The sequence below is a fragment of the Symphalangus syndactylus genome, chromosome 16, assembly GCF_028878055.3.
Source record: "Symphalangus syndactylus isolate Jambi chromosome 16, NHGRI_mSymSyn1-v2.1_pri, whole genome shotgun sequence".
NCBI lineage: Eukaryota > Metazoa > Chordata > Mammalia > Primates > Hylobatidae > Symphalangus > Symphalangus syndactylus.
Window position 1 is genome coordinate 43164600 of NC_072438.2, and position 21496 is coordinate 43186095.

The 21496-nt window shown below is 36.1% G+C and overlaps 1 long non-coding RNA gene across 1 annotated transcript; it reads right to left on the reverse strand.

Moving 5' to 3' along the window:
- Positions 1-723: 723 nt before the first annotated feature.
- LOC134732730 (uncharacterized) lies at positions 724-9044 on the reverse strand. Its single transcript, XR_010116213.1, has 3 exons — positions 8779-9044; positions 8026-8108; positions 724-930 (listed from the first exon to the last, which is right to left on the reverse strand). It is a non-coding gene; the product is annotated as an uncharacterized lncRNA (long non-coding RNA).
- Between the last annotated feature and the right edge of the window lie 12452 nt (positions 9045-21496).

Consider the following 21496-nt stretch of genomic DNA (forward strand, 5'->3'; position numbering starts at 1 on the left):
GTAAACACCAGTACATCACTGTTCTTAACCATTATATTACGCTGTATCCTATTAAATAGATGAGAAAGTGCAAGCATGAAAAGGTTAAATAACTTCTCCAAAGGACAGAATATTCAATTGTCTTTATAAAAATATTCGTTGTAATTAATATATAAACATGTTTTTAATCTTTGCAATAACAAGGAAGTTTAATCAATTCTAGATACTTGGTTATCCATAGATGCAGGCAGAAAGCAACAACAAAACCCCAAAACTACCATTCTCTCATCGAGCTTAAGTTCTGATGGAACAAAACACAAAATTACCCCTAGGCACAGAATGTCAATTTGGGGATGGGGAGGTAGACACTTTCATATAAATACGTGTGTCACTTTGGAAAAGTCCTTAGCCAAATAAGAGAGTTTCAGGTCCCTTTTTTTAGCCTCCTGGCCTTTCATTGCTCTTCTTTCTTCGCATGCTACTCCTCTCCTTCTTCCATTTCTTCCCTTTTATGTACCCTTTTATGTAAACTGAGTCTTATCTAGAAAGGCATTGTTAAAGTTTCTGGCAAATAAGAAGGTTCAGATAGAGTCTCTATTGAAGTCACTACTTTTAAAGAGTCATAGGCAGAGCTACGAAACAAACACAGGATATGGAGGGCGGTGAGGCACTTAGAAATTGACAATACTAAGTTCCTGTACTCTGAAGGAAGGGCCATATACAGGAACTACGTTCATGGAGAGTCACAGCTCTTGCAAGAGACACAGCACCAAAGCGATGAGGAAGTGAGAGAAAAACACCACAACACAGGATCTCACTCCTTCTGCCTTTTGATCTCCTGCTAGTGCTTTTCATTAGCCATCTCAACTAGAAGCCAGCCAAGAAGGGAACCTGGGCGGTTCAGTCCGCTGTGGTCGACACCTGGGGCATAGAGAAGGTCAGAGGAAGGATCTGGATAGGAGGCAAATACAGTGGGGAGTTGTCAGCACAAAAATAGATTAAGTTGCAAATGGACACACTGCATTATTTGCATGTTAATAAAGGGATATACCTGTTTGTGGTTTAAATATCTAACCTTCTAATAGTGAAATTTAAGGTGATGTTAAAAAAGTATTTTTGGATGCTGAAGACTTCCGCCTGACCCTCAGATCACTACCAATGTGTGACAAGTTACCAACCCTACCACACGCTTGCTGTGTTACTAGAACATGCTGCTGCTTTCAGTCATTCACAAACTTCTAAGCCAGTTCCATTTGCTGATTTATCAAGTTAATGTATTTCAGGGGGAAAACTCTAGAGTTTAAGGAAATAATCAGATATAGATGAGGAAGCCCAGATGTTGCAACTAGATTATCTTTTATTCTCTAATTTATTCGTGTTTATTTGTGTAAAATGAAATCCCATGGGTTACAGAATGGATCTATGGAACCCTTTGGGGGAAAGGAAGTCTTTCAGCCCTGTGGACATTGTCCTTCCACGGGGAGCCTTGGGGAGGTTATCCACTGATATATTTGGAACAAAGGAAAATGAGCTTTTGTATCATGTACACACTTAACCAGTAGATGTCATGCAAAGTCCTGTACATGTGTTTCTCTGCTTATTGTTGTCAGTGGAAGAACAGTGTACGAAATTCAGGGAAAAAAATTCTCACAGGATTCTAACACCAAGAACTATCTCCTTTGTCTTTGAGAAGCAGCAAGTTTAATAAAAATCATTTTATATTTTCATACAATTAGGAAAAGACAAGCCAAGTAATCAGATATTGCCAGGTTAGTATTTTAATCTTAAACATAAAATCCTATAATTATTCTTCATTGGATTCTTGCATTGTACTGTTTAATAATAGTGCCGTTTTAAAATGTATGGAGGACAGGATACATTTTACAGTGCCTTCCACTGATGTTGATTTTGTTCCTTTGATAAATGATCTGGATTTTTTTAAAAAAAACTAAATTATAAAGATTTATGATTCAGTGCCCTAGACTGAGGAAATGACATTTTTCACCACCAAATCTGCTTATTAAAGACAAAAAGAGTTGTTTCTCCACTTACACAAAAAGGATAGCTACACTCTAGTCTAACACTGCTCATGCCTTACTAGAATATTTTTTCATTTCATGCTACATTGATATGAGAATTTTGTCATATGAATTCCCACTTTGTTCTTTCTATATAAACAAAAACACCTGCAGATCTACTAAGTCCGTTTTCATCTTTATTGTCAGCTATATCATTTATACTCTTATCCACCATCCTATACGTTTTACTGATTTGCTATTATATTTCTTTTCTAAATGTCTAACAATTTGTTAGACATCACTGGACTAAGTGCTGTGTTTTATGGTACCCTACTGGTGATCTCCTAACTATTTAGAAAAAATACATTATTATAATCTAATATATGGGATTCTCTTTTAATTCAAGCTAATGCAAAACACACCATTTACACCCAGTGGATGAATAAACCAATTATGCAAAAACAAATCAACCAAGCTAAGCAGGCAGTGGTTGTTAATGGCAAATGCTTAGGATGTTCAGAGTTAATTTTTTCCTTACATGTAGCCAGAACCTCAGAGTTACAGACCGTAAGACACCTCACTGCCCTTTGTTTAGTTTCCTCACCACAAAAATGAGAGGTTTGTTTTAGGTCAGGAGTTTTCAAATGAAGCTGAACTTCAAAATCAACTGGACACCTTAAAAACGCAGATTTTCAGTGCTCACTTGAGAGTTATGGGACCATATTTTCTCCCTATGAATAGAGCCAGAGATCATGTGATTCTGATGCTGTATTCTGCTTGCTGGTGGTTGCGACTCTGCAAATTGTTTCTCCATTGTCAGATGATTTCGTAAGTTTTTCCAATAGAATTCGCTAGAGGAAGACTGGAGTGCAGAAGGAAGAAAGGATTTCTTCCTTCCTATTCTGTTCCTGACAGCATCACTCTAGAAATGATCCTTTCACCCTGGAAGAAACAGATGATCCTAGTTTTCAGGCACTTTCTGAACTAGTCACATTCTGACTCCTTAGAGTCCCTGACTCAGAATCCTCACTCCCCATTCGATCCCCTGAGCATCAGTACACACAGGTAGTGGTCTGTATCAGTTTGCTCTGGCTGCCATAATAAAATACTGCAGGCTGGGTCTGTGGCATTTTTTTCTCACAGTTCTTGAGGCAGAAATTCCAAGATCAAAGTTTCTCCTGAGGACTCTCTACTTGGCTTGCAGACAGCTGCCTTCTGGCTGTGTGTCTTTACACGGCTTTCCCCTGTGTGCACGCATCCCTGGTGCCTCTTCCTCTTCTTGTAAGGACATCAGCCATATTGCATTAGGGCCCCCAACTCTTATAATCATATTTAGCCTTGACTGGCTCTTTAAAGATCCTACCTCCACATACAGTCACATTGAGGTTTAAGGCTGCAATATATAGATTCGGGGTGGGAGGAGGGACACCATTCCATTTTTTTCCTCTGAGGTATGAGACCAAATCTCATGGAACTCCTCCTTTGATTTCCCAAGCTCCCAATGCCAGATGGCCAGTCCAGTATCAGATAGATATCTGAGTCACAACTCCATGGACACTCCTCTGAGTGACAAGGCTCTGATAACCTAAAACCCTCCACTTTGTTTGTCCCAGTTGGAGCAGTGGTAGCTGCTGCCTGCATTTACTATGTCGTGTTAGCCTTAATGTTGCCTTTGGCTGCTCCTGTCCTTCAGTACCTGCTTAAGCAATTCCACATCCAATCTTCTCCACTGAAATACCTAATGTAGTTTCTGTGTCCTGGCTGATAGCCTGTTGGGCATTAGTGAAGTAGCCTTGTGAATGTCTAGATGAAGAATTGTCCAGGAAATGGGAAGAACGAGTCCAGAGCACTATTTGAGAAACAGCTAGGGGGGCAATGTGGTTGATACAAAGTGAATGAGAAGCAAGTATTTGAAAATAATGTCAAAAAGGTAGCAGGGCCCGATAAATTACAGAGAAAGATTTGTCTTTCATTTCAACTGCAAAGAGAAACCATTGAACAGTTTCAAGAGAAATGTGATGAAAAGTTTTCTCACAGTTCCGGAGGCTGGAAGATGATAGGTTTATTTTTTTTTAAGTAGCACTAGTGGCTGCTACATGTAGAATACATTTAGGGAAATAGAAGTAAAAATGGAGAAACCAATTAGGAGCCAATTGCACCCATCCAAGCCAAATATGATGGTTTTCTGGGGTATTAGCAGTGGAAATAATATTAAGTAGTTCTATCATACTTTAATGTTGGAATCAACCAGGCTTGCCAATAAATTAGATCTAGGATGAAAGAAGAGGAAATGAGTCAAAATGACCTCAAGGTTTTGTTGTATAATTGGACTAATGAAGCTGCTGCTAAAAGAGTGAGGCTGTTTCTTTGGCAGGGCGAGGTGGTGAGAAATGAACACCAGGAGCTATGTTTTCAACATGGTAAACTCAGATAGCTCTTAGACATCTGTGGTGTCACCAGATAGCTGTATATGTGGATCTGAAATTTAGTGTAGATGTACAAGATGAAGATATACATTTGAGGGACTTTTTAATATAGATGATATTTAAAGCCACGAGACCAGAGAAAATCATCTAGGAAGTATAGGTAGGATAGAGATGAAGGCCAGTATATGCCAACCAGCAGCGATTGAGATGAGGAGCCACTGAGGGACTGAGAATTGTCCAGAAAAACAGGAGCCACACTAGGAGAATGTAGCATCCTGGAAGCCAATGAGTAAAGAATTTCCAGGGGGTATTACAATAAGCAGTGACAATTTCTAATGGCTCAATATACACAAACTTTGTTTCATGCTCAAAATTATTTAAAATGTTGTATAAAATTACCTTCAGTCTATGTGTAAATATATATATATATAAAGATACATAGATGACTATATAAAACATAAATGAATTTTTATGTTCAGACTTGGGTTTCATTTCCAAGATCTCTCATTATGTATATATAAATATTTTAAAATCCCAAAAAATCAAAACTCCAAAACACTTGTGGTCTCAAGCATTTCAGATAAGGGATACTCAAGCTGTATTTTTAATGTACACGCTCCAATAATCTAAGCCCCCTACTGGATAATTGCTGGAAGTCTAGTTCTCTTCCCAAGGATTTCTGTGATCACTCCTAGCAAGTCCTAGAAATCCATCCTGTTTTCCACATTACCTGTTTTCTGCCCTTACAGGTTATCTCCAGCTGTCTCATGACCATATCTTATTCCTGAACGTCCCAAAGCATGGCCATAAGTTCCTAAACACAGCTATTGCAATGTTCTCAAGATCAAGATTTTACTTACCTTTGGGGACAATAATATGGTTGGTAAAATAACAATCACCTATTCAGTACTTTCTATGAACTCCACACTGCTTTAACAATATCATTTCTACTATGTATACTTATATATTCATTTAATTATCCTACCAATCCTAGGATAGAAGTATAATTTTCTCAATTTTATAGATAAAAGTCTAAAGCACTGAGAGGGCATATAAATTTCCCAAGGACATGTTTCTAATATGCGATTAACTCAGGATTTAAGCCCACGCAGTCTGGCTGTATAGTGTATTCTCTTAAAGGGAAAGGAATTACAATGTAAAAATGAAAACGTTAAAACTGACTATCTCATAACTTTCTCTATTTTGGGATATTCTCTTTGATTCAAGTTCTCTGGACATGGACATGTCTTCTAAGCTGCTGGCTTATTTCCATATTATTGAAAATAATTATATTCCAATAGTATAATAAAAATTATATACATATTATTGGAATATAATCAAATTCTCTTACTGGGGACAAATTCATCCTTTCTCAGCTTTTTATTCACTCTGCCTACCTGACCCAGCCAGAGGAAACTTATATATCCTAACAACATAATTATATCTGCAAAGACTAAGTGAACTCAAAGTAAACACAGCCTTTTACATGATTAAATGATTAAACAGAATTCTCAAAAGCTTGGTTTGAAGCACATTCATTTTCATTTCTACACTGCCTTACATTTGCGTGGTTAATAGAGTCACCCAAATGTCCCCAGTAGGTACAAAGAGAAAACGTTGGCATTTACCCTGAAGTTTAGAAATGGCTGTAGCCTTTAAAATGGCACATTTTGTTCCCCACTTTATATGCAGGACACTGCAAAGATTACATGAAACAACAATGGCATTTGCTACTCCTAGGAGCTAAGAAGAAAAAAAGAGAGACAGCATGACATATGACTTCAAATGCTAGAAAGTAGTTCTGGGAAATAACAGCATTTTGTTCAGCAAAAATACGCTACAGTGCCTGAGGCCAGAAGTAAAAATCAAAAGGGATCACCACCAGCTTTTAAAAAAGCATTCATGTGAAGAATTTTATGTGGAAAAATGCTGTTGAGCAATGGTGATGTTAGAAAAGACTGATTATCATGGCTACACTCAGAACGTACAGACTCCTGGTATACTGGAAACCCAATGGCAAATCTCTCTTCTTTAAACATTTTGAAAGCAGCACATGCTTATGTGGTGTCGAGATAGACAAAAAAACCAATCACAATATATCTCCTTATGAATACTGTACACTTCAGTATATGACACCAACAAATGCAAGAATAGCAATAGAAACAGCTGCCATTAGTTACTCAATTAATTAATTTATCTGAGAGGCTAGTAAGCAGTGCCAAGAGCTGATGATCTAGTGATAACAAAATAGATAAAATCTCTGCCTTCCTGGAACTATTTATGGAGTACCTACATGTGTCAAGCACTATGTACAGCTGAGTTTTCATAGGTAGTTATTACTGTTATTCTTCATGATAAAATTTTGAAGCAGATTCTCTTTTGGCAAGGATTATACAAGCATAGAATGAGAAGAGTGAGGCTTAGAGGGAGTGAATCACTGGTCAGGGTCCAGTGACTAGTAAGTGAGGGAGCTGAGCCTCAGACCCAGGCTTGTCTGAGTCTGACTCAGAAGTTTAATGGCCTAATGCTTGCTTTCAAATACTATTTGTGCTGTCTCCTATTGCACGCCTTTTGTTCTGTGAATTCTTTGACCCTCTCCCACTAACCCCAAGCTACCAGTTTGGCTTTGTCTCCCCGTCTCTTGCAGCAGAAGTTCACTCCAAAATAGATTTGGTCTCTAGGTATAATATATTTGGTGACTGTATCCAGACATAGATGTAATCACAGCTGTACCATTAGTATCTCTTATTTTCTTTCTTACATTTCTCAAGAAAGCATTTACCAGCAGCATCATTGTGAAACCCCAACTTATGGGATCCTCACTAAAAGGTCATTATCTAAGTCTATTAAGTTGTCTAATATATATAAGGGGTATACTCTGGTAATCAAACGGCCAAAGCAGTGTTCTAATAAAGTCCTGCATAAGTGTAGACTAAAGTATTTCAAGCACAGACACATTTCATAGCTTTATCTGATTTTTAGAAGGACAGAGTGTACATATGACACCCACTGTGGTTAAATTGATTATACTAAGAGCTACATTTCCCTGTATGTTTTCAAATTAGAGTTGTTAAAAAGTACTTCTGTGAACTTTGAAGGCAGAAATAAGGCAGTGGCCATGATTCTCCAAAGGTCTTTTCCCAACTCTATGCAGTGACAGACGTTCACGGAGATGCCTCTTCTGTGTTCAGTCATTCTTCCTATGCCTGGTCCTACTGACCAATTGAGGCAGTAGCTACTCAGAAGCAATAGCTTTTCATAGGTTTCTCCACAAACTCCCCTTCATATCTCTAGCTGGAAGGACATGGCTTCTCTAACTGACTGCTTGGTGACTCAATCTCTGATTCAATCCCTCATCTGGAACTGTGTTTCCTACAATTGTGTAAGGTCTATTTTCTATAATAATCCCTGATATGAAGACTCTCAGACTCACAGTTCTTCACCAGATAAAACTATGTTGATTCCTGAAGAAATGATAAATGCTAATCATTAGTCAAATAGAAAGCAAGACATTCGTTAATTATTCCCAGATACAGAATTCTCAGTAATAACATTCTAATGTCTTCTTAAGAAGTGTTATTCTATTGGGAAAGTTAATATACCATACATGAGTTGGTATCTTAGTGCCTCAGATATCTCTGTAAATGGTCTATCTTGTCTTGTGTTGATGTTAAGAAGCAGTGGCCTGAAATTGACAAGGCTAAGAACAACAGAACAATTCTGTAGGAATCCCCAGACACATTTGATTTTGCACATAATACAGAAGATAAAATCTACCGATAAATCTTTCAATCTGTTCCCTTACTTTCTTTTAAGTCATTATTGTAGAACCAAAAATTATTGTTTCACTAAAAATAAATGAACCACATGTTGTTTATGTAACTGTCTAAGGATAATATGTCAAAAAGTATTATGATTCCTAGCAACCTGATAGGGGAAAATAATTTATTAATTATACTTTTAAAAGGTTAAAAAAGTGTTGTAGATCATGTTTGAAATTTGTATTCTGCCTCACTGAACTACATTATTTATATAAATAACTTATGATCATACTATATTTTATTTAATGTGTACATTAACTTTTATGAGCACATGGGGGTTACTGCAAACTGTATTTTATGTTAAATGTATCTCTATTTCACCGTTGTTTGTCTTATGTACTCTAAATACATCACAAAACACACAACTGATCAAATTTTCATTTATTTTTTAATTAGCTTTTCATTTTAGAACTAAGTTTTAGATTTACATAAAAATGTACTAGATAGTACAGAGAATTTCCATATATTCCATACTCATTTTCCCTATTATTAGTAACTTATGTTAATATTATACATCTGTTATGATTAACTTACCAATATTGACAAATTATTATTAATTCAAGTTCATAATGTTTTTTAGATTTTCTTCCTTTTAAGACAATGTTCTATTCCTTAATCCCTTTCAAAATTCCACATTCTATTTAGTCATCATGTCTCCTTTTCTCCTCTTGGCTGTGACAGTTCCTTAGACTTTCCTTGATTTAGATGACCTTGACAGTTTGGGGGAGCATTGGTCAGCATTTTGTAGAATCTTGCTTAGTTGGGATTTGCCTGATACTTTCTCTCATGACCAGACTCGGGCCAGGGGTTTTGCAAGGAAGACCACAGAGGTAAAGTGCCTTTGTCATCACATCATGCCAAAGGTTCCTATCATTATGACTCATCAATGTTGATGTTACCTTGATCATCCAGCTGAGATAACTGTAAATTTTCTCTACTTTAAAGTTATTATTTTTCTCTCTCTCTTTCCATTCTGCACTCTTTGGAACCAAGTCACTGTATTAGTTTGCTAGGGCTGACATAACAAAGTACCATAAGCTGAGTGGCTTAAACAACAATGTATTGTCTCATAGTTCTGGAGGCTAGAAGTCCAAGATCAAGCACTGGCAGGGTTGGTTCCTTCTGAGGTCAGTGAGGAGAATCTGTTTCATGTCTTCCTCCTAGCTTCTGGTAGTTTGCTGGCAACCTTTGAAGTTCTTGGGTTTGTAGATGTGTCATCTCTATTTCTACCTTCAGGCTCACATGGTGTTCTTACTGTGTTTGTGTCTGTGTTCAAATTTCCCTTTTTTTAGACGCCAGTCATACCTGGCACCTACCATCTGTCATCTGTTTACTCAATTCCACTACACATTGAGAGCAGTTTTCATTTACTTTTAATATACGGAATTATTAAAGTATAAATATGTATAAACCAATCATAAATATTTAAATATGCAAAAATTCCAGAGTAATAGTTTACATTTCCCAAGAATAGCTGTAAACTAAATTGAAGTATAATTTCTTCTTTGGATCATTGTTAATGAGGACAGTGTCATTAGTGAAGTGCAATTGACTTTCTGTTGAATATAATATGTAAAGATATGCATTAGACCAATTAGAATAAATGATACAAACATCAGCTTCATGATTTCCCCAGAGTAGCAAATTATAAAGTTTACATACTCTTTTTGCTCTTTTTCCCTCTCTTTCTCTGTGTGTATATATATCTGTATATATCTATAACTTATGTATATAAATAACACATATATGCATTACATAGTATATGTCTATAATTTATGTATATAGATAACATACATAAACATAACATACATGTGCATATATATCTGCATATATATGTTATCTATATACATAAATTATAGATATGTACATATATACTCTACATACAGTTATAAATACACAATAAAAACTTCATTATGAACATTTAAAAAATTGTGAAGTAATCATTGAGTTACAATTGTATCAAATAGATATAAAAATAAAGCTGAAAGATATTTTCAATATACTAAATGTCTTTGATCATGAGAGGGAAAAGAAGCCCCTGAAACCAGATTTGTATTGGTAAGGTTCCAACTATCCCAAACATATCAAAATATAAAATTTTCTCTATCATATGTGACATTGAATCTTGCCTTCCCTTTGTATATTTTATATAGTGCAGTATTATCAATAGCGCCTTTTCCTTTTGGTTATACATTTGGTTAACATTGCAGAGTCTTGTTTGCTTCAAGACAAAAATATTTGAATAAGTTTTGGAAATGTCCAAAAGAAATGGAGCTAATACACAAAATGCATGTGTAAACTCTCTGCACTGGTCAGTGGTTGTATCCAAATTTGGAACTAAATTTTCAATCAATCCCTGTATATTAGACACCTCTTATGCACCATGTCAGAGCCTCTCAGCCTCACCTGTCTCTTATCCCAGCTGCCACTGTGATGACCAGCTCAGCATGGGCTTGAACTGACTTTACAAAAGTGTCACATGACAGTCCCAGGCCCTGAGCTAAAGCCACATGCTCTCACCTCTGATCCTGTAACTTCCTCTGTTGATATTGCTTTGGGTCCTGAAGTCTGCAATCTGATCACTGTCAGTCAATACAGGAACATGACAATTTACTGCCTTTGAAAATGTAATTCCTAAGGTTATTTTTTTTCTTCTACTGCTCTTTTCTTTGTAAGCCCTTATGTATCTCCATGTTTATTGTGTTATGGGGAAAGCATTGAACATCAAATGGCAGTCTCCCACGTGTGAGCCTCTGAATCGATAGAGTATTATCTATAGGGAGATAATAGAGTAATTCATTACAGCACTAATAGAGTTAGTAATAACATTTTTTAACCTTTATTTATCTGTTCAGGCTGCTATAACAAAATAGACTAGATATAAACGACAGAAATTTATTTCTCACAGTTCTAGAGCCTGGAAAGTCTAAGATCTAGGTGCCAGCAGATTCAGCGTCTAAAGAGGGCCCACTTTCTGGTTTATAGATGGCCATATTCTCACTGTAACCTCACATGTTGGAAGGGGCAAGGGACCTCTCAAGGCCCTCTTTCATAAGGACAATAATCTCATTCGTGTGGACTCCACCCTCAGACCATATCATTAGTCTTAAGAGTTGAACATGAAGCTGTGACAAGCTACATGTACATCTGGAGAAAAGGCAGGTTACCCTTGGTTGGTCAACGAACAAGGGACTTAATTTTTAGTTTAGGCTCACTGATATCTCTGAAAGCAAAAACATTGCAGGTTGTGTTGAAATGCAAACCCAAGTTCATTGTTAGCTGGGCAGGTAGACCTGGAGGGAACTGCCTTTCCAAGGCATTCACTTCTAATCCTAGGTCACATGTAGCCCATTCACTTGGTCTCATTTGTAACTAACTCCTTTTAAAATAAAGCTTGTATCCTGATAGTTCTTCTGACAACATCCTAAGACATCAGGGTATAGGAGGATTCTTAGTACGAACTGGAGAAGAAAATAAGAAAAAAAATAGAGTAACATTAAGAGTTCCTCCCAAACCATCCAAAGTGAAATTTAGACTGTGAAACAAAGCTGCTTCCCTTCCAATGGGGGACTTTATAACATTTTATTCGTGGGAAATGCAATTAAAATGTCTGTCTCTCCTGTTTCCTGAAAAATGTAATTTGCATCTTAAGTTGTTACTGCTGTGCCCAAGATTTTCAAATCAAATATTAAAAATGAACTTGTCAACTCCAGCAGCTTTATGCTTGGAGCTAAACACTTCAAAAATTCTGTTTCATTTTGTAGCCTGTTAAGATACATTTATAACTGCATGTGTAGCATCCTACATTGTTAGTAGGTAAATTTTATAATGGGTTTTAAATTAGACTCTTTCTCTACGCTCACTCACTAATCCACCTCATTTCCTACATGTATTTTTATCTGCATGAGAAATTCATGACCTCAGAATCCGACATAAGCCATGTGGTGTTTGTGTAATCCCAGAAGTCTCGTAGTCTAATATCTCATAAACTTGCTTTGCTTTTTTATATTTTTGAACTATTTTAGATTTGCTTAATGAACGATGCAAAATATCAGGATTCAATGGCCTATTAATGCAGAAATTATGAATTTATCTTTAAAAACATTTTCATGTTTGAAATTCAAGATTTTTTTAAATGTATATAACAAGAATAGATTGTAATATATTCTGTATAAGTAAGAATTATTTTCACTTGGAAGTAGGGTAAGAATACTTCACACAAAATGTAGCAAATTTATTTTTTTCATTCTTGAAGCTAGCTAAATATACCTAAAATGTCATGTCTCATTCTTCATATACATGAGAGTACTTTGGTTTCTTGTGGGCCTTATCCTCAATTTCCAGTACTTTTTGAGATGATTAATGACCATTCTTACTTAAAGTGGAACTAGTTTGAATTATCTGGTGCTATAATGCATTTTTTGTTGTAAATTTTTTGTATATTCTTTATTTTATTGGCTGTTTATTCCATATCTTGTTACTATAGAAGCTAGTCTTCTATTTAAACTCAATGAGATTTACTGTATTTCATTCAGCGACACTCTCAGTCTTGTCCCAAACTCTTACGGCCCTAGATGTATCGTGAGGCTGTTGTACGGCTGAGATTACATTAGGTAAAGCGCCAGATTAGCAGACATATCCCAGATCATCACAAAGAAAAGTTAGTACAGCTTCCTATGTAGCTACTATGCTATGCCAAACTCTCTTTGTGACTAGACAGTTCTTCCCTCATTCTGGCATCATGCCATGTTTTATTAGAGTCTTTCTAGTTACTTCTCTCTAGAACATCCTCATAGAATTTCTTCACCAAGTTATTTCTACTCATCCTTCATCGTGGTGATGGTGGTGGAGTTACGTTCTCTTTCCTCAAAAAAGCTTTCCCTAAACTCTAAAAAACAATTGGCTTACCCTCTCGTATACTGTGAAGTCACCTTGTAATTTATTTACATTTTTATCACTGGCCACAATTGGACATTTTAAAATTAATTTTTGTGTTCTCTACTATATCGTAACTTCCATGAAAGCCAAGGCCACCTTGTCTTGTCTGTTGAATACTCAATCCAAATATAGCACATAGTAGGCTTTTAGTAAGTATTTATTGACTGAGTGACCGAAGGAGAACTCAAAACTAACCCGGTTTCCCACACTGGAAACAAAATCTAGACAAGTTTAGATTCTTAAGGCTGACAGAATTTAGGCTGTTTCCAACCATCAGTTTTGAGTGAAATCTAAACAAGGTCAAAGAGAGAAACCTTGTCACTATTATTTATTGCTGTATTTCCCAAGACCTAGAACATTGCTTGGCACAAGGTATGTGTTCAATAAATACTTTTTTGACTTAGTCAAGGAAACTTAAATACAAAGTTTTAAACTGTCTTAGCATTAGAGAAGCAGCTGCTGAGCCAGTGATGCCCTCTGGTGACAAAAGTCATCATCGCAGCACTTTTCTTAATTCAGGCAATTGGACTTTGAGATTCTTTTTTGTGTCTAGCATTTCATAGGAAAATGTAAGTGGGGGCTGTCCCAAAGAGATACACTCAAGAAACCCTAGTGCAGTCTTAGCAGTATATGAGTAATAACTTCTATATGTATGTGACTTTACAGTTTTCTAAAGTCTTGGGGTATAAATATTAGTAATATGTAGACCTTATTCCTAACAGAAAAACGCAACACAGAGAAATATGCACTAATGTAGACATCTACATACAATGTGGAAAAGTCAATGGAAAGAAAGAAATCAAAGTATTTCCACATAATAGATGGCTGGGAAGGAAGACCAGGAAAGATTTTATAGAAGAGGTAATGTTTCTTAGGGTTTTAAGGGAAGAGGAGATGTTTTCTATTTAGACCAGAGGCTGGGAGGACATTCTGAGCAGAGGGAAGAGGTTGAACAAGAGTGGTAAGAGTAATTCATTATTATTTTCAAATAAAATTATTTTACTTTGTGTGTGGTGCAAGTATTTTATAATAACAAAATATTCCTAATTCCTCCCTCCCATCCCTTGTATCATTGATGTCATTTATTTCACTAATGCGTAAGCTATAATCATGAAATACATCGCTGCTATTACTATTTTAAACAAATCGTTATCTGTTAGATCAATTGAGAATAAGAAAAATGAAAATTTTGTTATCTTCCCTTATTCCTTCTTTAATCCTCTTCCGTTTTTCACGCAGATCTGAGTTCCTGAGCTGTATCACGTTTTTTCTCTCTAAATAACTTATTGTAAGGCTGATCTACTGTTAACAAATTCCCTCAATTTTGTTTGTCTGAGAAAGACTTCGTTTCTCCTTGGCTTTCAAAGGTAACTTTGCAGGATAGTGAATTCTATGTTGATATCTTTTTTCTTCCAACACTTTAAATATTTCCCTCCACTCTCTTCTTGGCCGCATGATTTTTGAGATGTCAGATATCATTTTTATCTTGCTTCTCCATAGGTAAGTTGTTTTTTTTTCCCTCTGACTCATTTCAAGATTTTTCTTTACCTTTTATTTTCAGGCTAGGTGCAAATTATTGGGTATTTATCCTGCTTGGTTTTCTCTGTGCTTCCTGTATCTGTGGTTTGGTGGCTGACATTAATTTGAGGGAAATTATCAGTTGTTATTACTTCAAATGTTTCTTCTGTTCATGACTCTTTTCTTTCTAGCATTCTTATTACACGTGTGTTACATCTTTTGTCATTGCCTCATTAGCTACTCTGTTCCATTTATTCAATCATTTTTCTCTTCACATTTTGGTTTTATAATTTTCTGTTGACTTATTCTCATGCTCAGAGATTCTTTCCTCAGCCATGTCCAGTCTTCTAATGAACCCATCAAAGAATTCTTCATTCTGTTAAAGTATTCTTGATCTCTAGCATTTCCTTTTGATTCTTTCTTAGTATTTCCATCTTTCTGTTTACCTGACCTATCTTTTCTTACATGTTGTGTACTTTGTCCATTAGACACCTTAGCGCATTAATCACTATCATTTTAAATTCCCAGTGTTATGATTCCAATGTCTCTGCCATGTCTGAGAGTGATTCTGATGACTTCCTTGTTTATACTGTGTTTTTTTGCCTTTTAGTATGCCTTGTAATTATTATTATTTTTTTTTAGCAGTAGAGCAATTTTACTTTCCTTTTCATCACCTTTTTATTTTAGGTCCACAGGGTACATGTGCAAGCTTGTTACATGGGTAAGCTGCGTGTCACTGAGGTTTGGTGTACAAATGATTTTATCAGTCATGTGGTAAGCATAGCACTTGGTAGGTAGTTTTCTGACCCTCATTCTTCTCCTACCCTCCACACTCAAATATTCCCTGATGTCTATTTTTCTCTGTGTACTCAGTGTTTAGCTCCCACTTATAAGTGAGAAGACGTGGTATTTGGTTTTCTATTCTTGCATTAATTTGCTTGGCATAATGGCCTCTAGCTGCGTCCATGTTGCTGCAAAGGATTTCATGCTTTTTAATGAGTATGCCTTGTAATTTCTTGTTGAAAGCTGGACATGATGTAGTGAGTAAAAGGAACTCTAGTAAATAGGCCTTTAGTGATGTGCTGGTAAGGTGTGGGGGGTTAGCTAGCATTGTAGAGTCCTATGATTATGTCTCAGTCTTTTAGTGAGCTTATGTCCCTGGACTGCGAACTTCACAGGTGTCTCTCAGTTTTATCCACCAGTACAGGATGGCTACCGGGTGATGGAGTCAAGTATTTTTCATCCCCCATATGAAAAACTAGAGAGGGTTAGGGTTGGGTTTTCCCTTTCCCAGGTATGTTAGGCTCCTATAAAACCCCTTCAGATCAGGATCTGATAAAATAGTTTCTCTCAGGGGCAGGCTTTGTTAAAATCAGAATCCTTCTTCTGCTGGAAGCTGGAGACTTATCTCTAATGTTTACTGTGAGAATCTACTTCATCTCCTGTAGATAAAGCCACAAAAGTGTGGGGGTACCTCATATGGTTTGGCTGTGTCCTCACCCAAATCTCATCTGGAATTCCCACATGTTGTGGGAGAGACCCAGTGGGAGGTAATTGAATCATAGGGGCAGGTGTTTCCCATGCTGTTCTCATGATAGCAAATAAGTCTCACAAGATCTGATGGTTTTAAAAAAGGGGAGTTCCCCTGCACAAGCTCTCTTCCCTTGTCTGCCACCATGTGAGATGTGCCTTTCACCTTCTGCCATGATTGTGAGGCCTCTCCACACACGTGGAACTGTGAGTCCAATAAACCTCTTTTTTTTTTTTTTTTTTTTTGTAAATTGCCCAGTCTTGGGTATGTCTTTATCAGCAGTGTGAAAATGGCCTAGTACTGTCCCCTATGATGGGACCCTGCTGGAGTATTTACTCCCAGTCTTACCCATTCTTAGCTTCCCATCAGTCGATTACATTTTAAGTTTTCCTACTTCAGTACTGGTTCCCACTCAGGTTTCTGCTCCAATAGCTTGTGAGTCTCTGTATTTGCCTTTGTGTCTCTCTTATTTTGGGGATAGTGATTTTCCCTGTGACCTCACTTCTCTTATGGATTTAAGAAGAATGTATGATTTTTCAGATTTTTCAGCTTTTTTACTTGCTGTTATGACAGAGTGGTGACCTCTAAGTTCCTTACATGCCAGACTAACAACTAAAAGTTGTAATTTATTATTATTTAGTAAAACATATAACATCTTAGTTCATCAGCAACCTAAAATCCACAAGCTCATTATTCCTTCCAGAAACAGAACAACCCACTACAGCTAGTCATTTCTAATATCCATTATGTTAATCGACCAAAATTCTGGTGTTGATAAAAGCTAAAAATAGATGAGGCTTATGAGTTGATGTCTTCTCTGGAGCATGCACTTTTAATTTGAGTTTCCAAATGAAAACTTCACAAAATAACTCTAGAATAGGAAAAAAAATACATCTTTCAGCACAACTTAGCTTGGGTCACAAATGACAGGGACACAGACCACAGACAGAATCTGTGATGGCACAGTACCCACTTGGAAACAGAAGGGATCTTGACACTTGTTTACTCACCACTGGAAATGGATTTTACTTTTTTTGTGTGTGAAGAAGAATGAATTTATTCTAGAATTATAACTCTACATACCTTAATTGTAACTATTAAATATCTCAAATATACAGAACATTACAGAAAATGTAATGAAAAATACTCTCTCCTAGATTTATCAAATGATAGCATTTTATTGCATTTGTTTGATTCTCTCCCTTTCTGTCTCTATCTTTTAAAGAAAATAAACAGATAGCAATAGAATGCGGTCACTCTTCTGTATCCTCTTTCTCTCTAACTAGAAGTATTTATGATCCTGCCACTAGTGTGTGTTTTTTCCACTTTTTAAATTTTTTTATTACTTATGCCTATATCTACAAACAATACAACTGTTACATATTTTTAAAAAGTAAAATATTGCTTTTTTTGTTCTAAAATTTGCATAAATGCTATCATTATATACTCATTTGCAGGTAGTTTTGTTTTTCTCTGATGATTATGCTTCTGAGACTTTAATATGTTGCTATGCATAGCCCTAATAGCTTCATATTATGAATTAGCTAACTGATTGTATGTCTGTGATTCACGAACTCATAGGTGATAAAATCAAACCCCCATGGGCAGCACTGAACATAGACTTGGGAAGGACTAGAAACTCTTGGAATATAGCATGAATATGCCATTCTCAGTGGGACAGCTGCAGCTCAGACATATCTGCTGTTGCCATGTGAGATAGTGGACCTGGTGGAATTATGTCAAGTTCTGTTCAAAGGAAAATGGAAGTACATACTTTGTGTGTTACCCTGAAATGTTTGCAACTATTTTAACTTAAAAACTAAGACAAAACACTCTGTAGTTCAAATAAAACACTCATGTGTTCAGAATACAACCAGTTAGGACCTCTTCCTAACTCTTTGGTTAAATCTATATAATTCATTTTACATGGTGCATTTATTTATTATCAATTGTTTCCTTCTGTTGGTGTAAAAATGTTTCCATTCTGAAATAAAACATAATAAAGGGGCACTGAAAGTATTATCAGTGTGTATTGAACAGCTTTCTTCTTATACTTGTATTTAAGATACTGGCATCTAGGGAAAATTATCCAAGAAGCAGAAATATTTTTAATAGTAGTCTCCATACTTGGGCTACATATTGAAATCAGCTACATAAATATATGAATTCATGGCCCTCATCTAAGGAATCCTGATTATAAGTAGCTCTGGGATCCAACCTGCCTCCCAAGTTCCCAGCTGCTGATTTTTACACTGTGTCTGTGATGTTAAAAATAACCTAGCCTCATCAGTACTGCCTTCTTCTATAAAGTCTAATGATAATGGTGAATAAAGTGATAACTATTTAACATAAGCAGTCTTTTTATAACAAATGATATATTGCCACATGGATTACCATCATAGTTTAGACTCCCACGTAAGTTTTTATTAGAATGATAATAAATGAATGCTGTATGACTAAATAAATCTTTAAAAATAATTTTAAACACATTTTGAACAGATTTTTGCATGTCTGAAAATTTAGACTGTAGAACTTTCTGAGAATAATTTTTAGGAGGGTGAGGAAAAGCAATACAGAACGACTCAGATGGGGGGCAACGTATTGGATTTCACAAATCAGAGTATGTATGTTTCCACCTAGAATAATGTTTTATCCCTTTGCTATGTAGTTTACTGTAAAATATTTCATTAGAGACATTGTGATGTATGTGTTAATTCTCTCTCAGGAGATATGGTTAATTACCATCACAAGTAACATACTCTACAGGCGACCTAGATACCATTTGGAAGACCCTGCTCATACATCAGAAATGACTACAACAGGGCTTCAGTTTTATTTATCTCTTATCAACATTAGAGGATATTTAACTAGGATAACTCATGTTGCAAAAAGAACTCTATTGATAAAATGAGTAGTAAACAAGATTGTGACTTGACTAGAAATACTGTAGAGACACTGTTCGTTACAGGAACCCTAAGCCCTGCAATCTATGTTTCCGGTGGTTCCTGGGTTTTTACTCCCAAGGAGTCTGACACTCAGTCACTAATTTGGAAGAATCTGGTTGTCTGTAGCTTACAAGTAGATAAGCAGATTTCTGTCTTTAGCATATTGTCACATTTGTGTCTAGGAAAGATTTTGTGCAGAGCATGATCAAATCATTTTAAATGACAGAGAGCTGGGATTTCACTGAGCTTAGGGAACAGGTTGCATGACTTGCTTAACTCCTGTTTGTTATAAACATTTGTATGTGTATGGAATTCACTCTAATGATTGCTTTGATACCTGGCAGTAGGTGTCTAGAAGAGAGTCAATGCTCACTTGCCTGTGAAGATTGGCTGCTATGATACTAAAATGAAGCCAGTAATTTTGAGGGGCCATTTTGGCTCAGACTATTTTACAAGTTGGATCAATTTCACTGGTTTTCTTGGAAGTCCCTTCCAAATTGATAACTTTGACTCTACCTTCTGCCTTGTAGGTACCATAGCAGGACTGTCTATGAACAATAAAATCATAAGACGTAAAGTTGTTTTGTCAGTGGTAAGAGCACTGCTGTGAAAATCAGAAGATGAAGTTCCGGTCCTAATTCTACCATTATTTGGTAGCTTTTATTAATATGTTAATTTATCCTTCTGGGACTCTATTTTTCTATAAAATTAATTTCCTTCATACTGTTAAGATCTTTGAGCCTATATGAAACATACAGATTCTTATTGCTCTGGAAGGAAGCGTAGCCTAAGATACATCCTCTGAGATAGAAGGGTATTCTAATAGAAAGATCAATGGGATTCAGTCAGCTAAATGCTTTGTGAAGTTGGGAAAGGAACTCAATCTTTCAGACTCAAGTTACTCTTTTTAAAAACAGAGGCAATAGCTCCTAGTTTATGAGATAATTGTGAAGATTAAATGATTAAGACAATTTAAAGAAAAGATGTCTTAATGGTAAAGAATTACATAAACATCCTGGTTCACCCCACCCAACCTGGGAATCTTCTGTTTCAGAGAGACAAATACAGTATCTCTTTACTGACACCAGCTCAGATATCATCAGTCTATTTCTTGGGTGGGAAAGGCCACCGAAGTCTTTCAAACTGAAAAGACAAATACTTCAACTGAATATAAACAATTTTATTCCACAACTGCTTAGAGGTCACATGTATGAAACACTTTCCTTATAAACCAGTAATTCTTTGGAACTAACGCTATTTAGGGACAACTTTCTCATTCAGTTCTTCTTCCTTTTTTTTGGTTTTCTCTCATTCCGTTCTTGATGAAGATGATAAAGAACAAATTAGAGGATTACTCTGAAAAGTTGAGATAAGGAGAAAAATGTCATCTGTTTAATAATTCATGACTAACAAATAAGTGGGTCCTCTATGTTACTTTCTATGCAGCATCTTTCTTCTATTTTTAAATCACTTATAAATGTGATTTTGTTCTCATCATAGTTTAACAGGTTTCTGTCTAGTGTGTTTTAATTAGGAGATGACTTTTTTTTTATTTCTTAAAAAAAATTGAGATAAATGTTTTCAGAACACAGATGACTTTTCCACAGGACTTTATTAAAAAGAAGTCACCCTGTTTTGTTGCCAAGGGCACTAAAAATTGCTGGTTGCATGGTTAGTCATTTCTTTTCTAATGAAAAGAGACAGCATGGAGATTTCCCGGAAAATGAATCAGTGTAAATGGGGATAGTGGTTTGTAACATCTTTCTGCTGAACTGTTCAGAACATGACAGAGACCAAACTAGATTACAGAACAAAATGAATCGATATAAAATGTGTTAAAAGAATGTCATATTTTGTCTTTAACATAATTAAATCTGCTGTGAAAATAGCCCATGTCAGCCAAGAGCCTGAATATCAAACTCTGTGGGGTTGGATTCTCCTTGTGCTGTTATAGACACTATGGCAAAGTGTCTCCTCTTTATTTTTTCAAGTTAATGTGACTTTTAAAATTGATTAATAGTCATTGTGCATTTTTATTCGTCTGAAGTTCAGAATTTAGTCTGTTATAAAGAATAACTGGTAGCTTTGATGTAATAAGAGATGATAGAGCTCCTGGGACTTAAAAGTAAAATTCTCTTAGGATGTAACCTATCATTTCAAGGAAAGAAAGCTATCTGGAAGCTGTATTCATTTGGACTACCACCCAAGAACTATCATATGTGCCATGTCACCAGTCTTTGATAGTTCAAACACAGGGAGTGTGGGCCAAGACTGAAGGAAGGTCAGTGAGGGAAGGGAAATGGATCCCAAGGATGTGGTT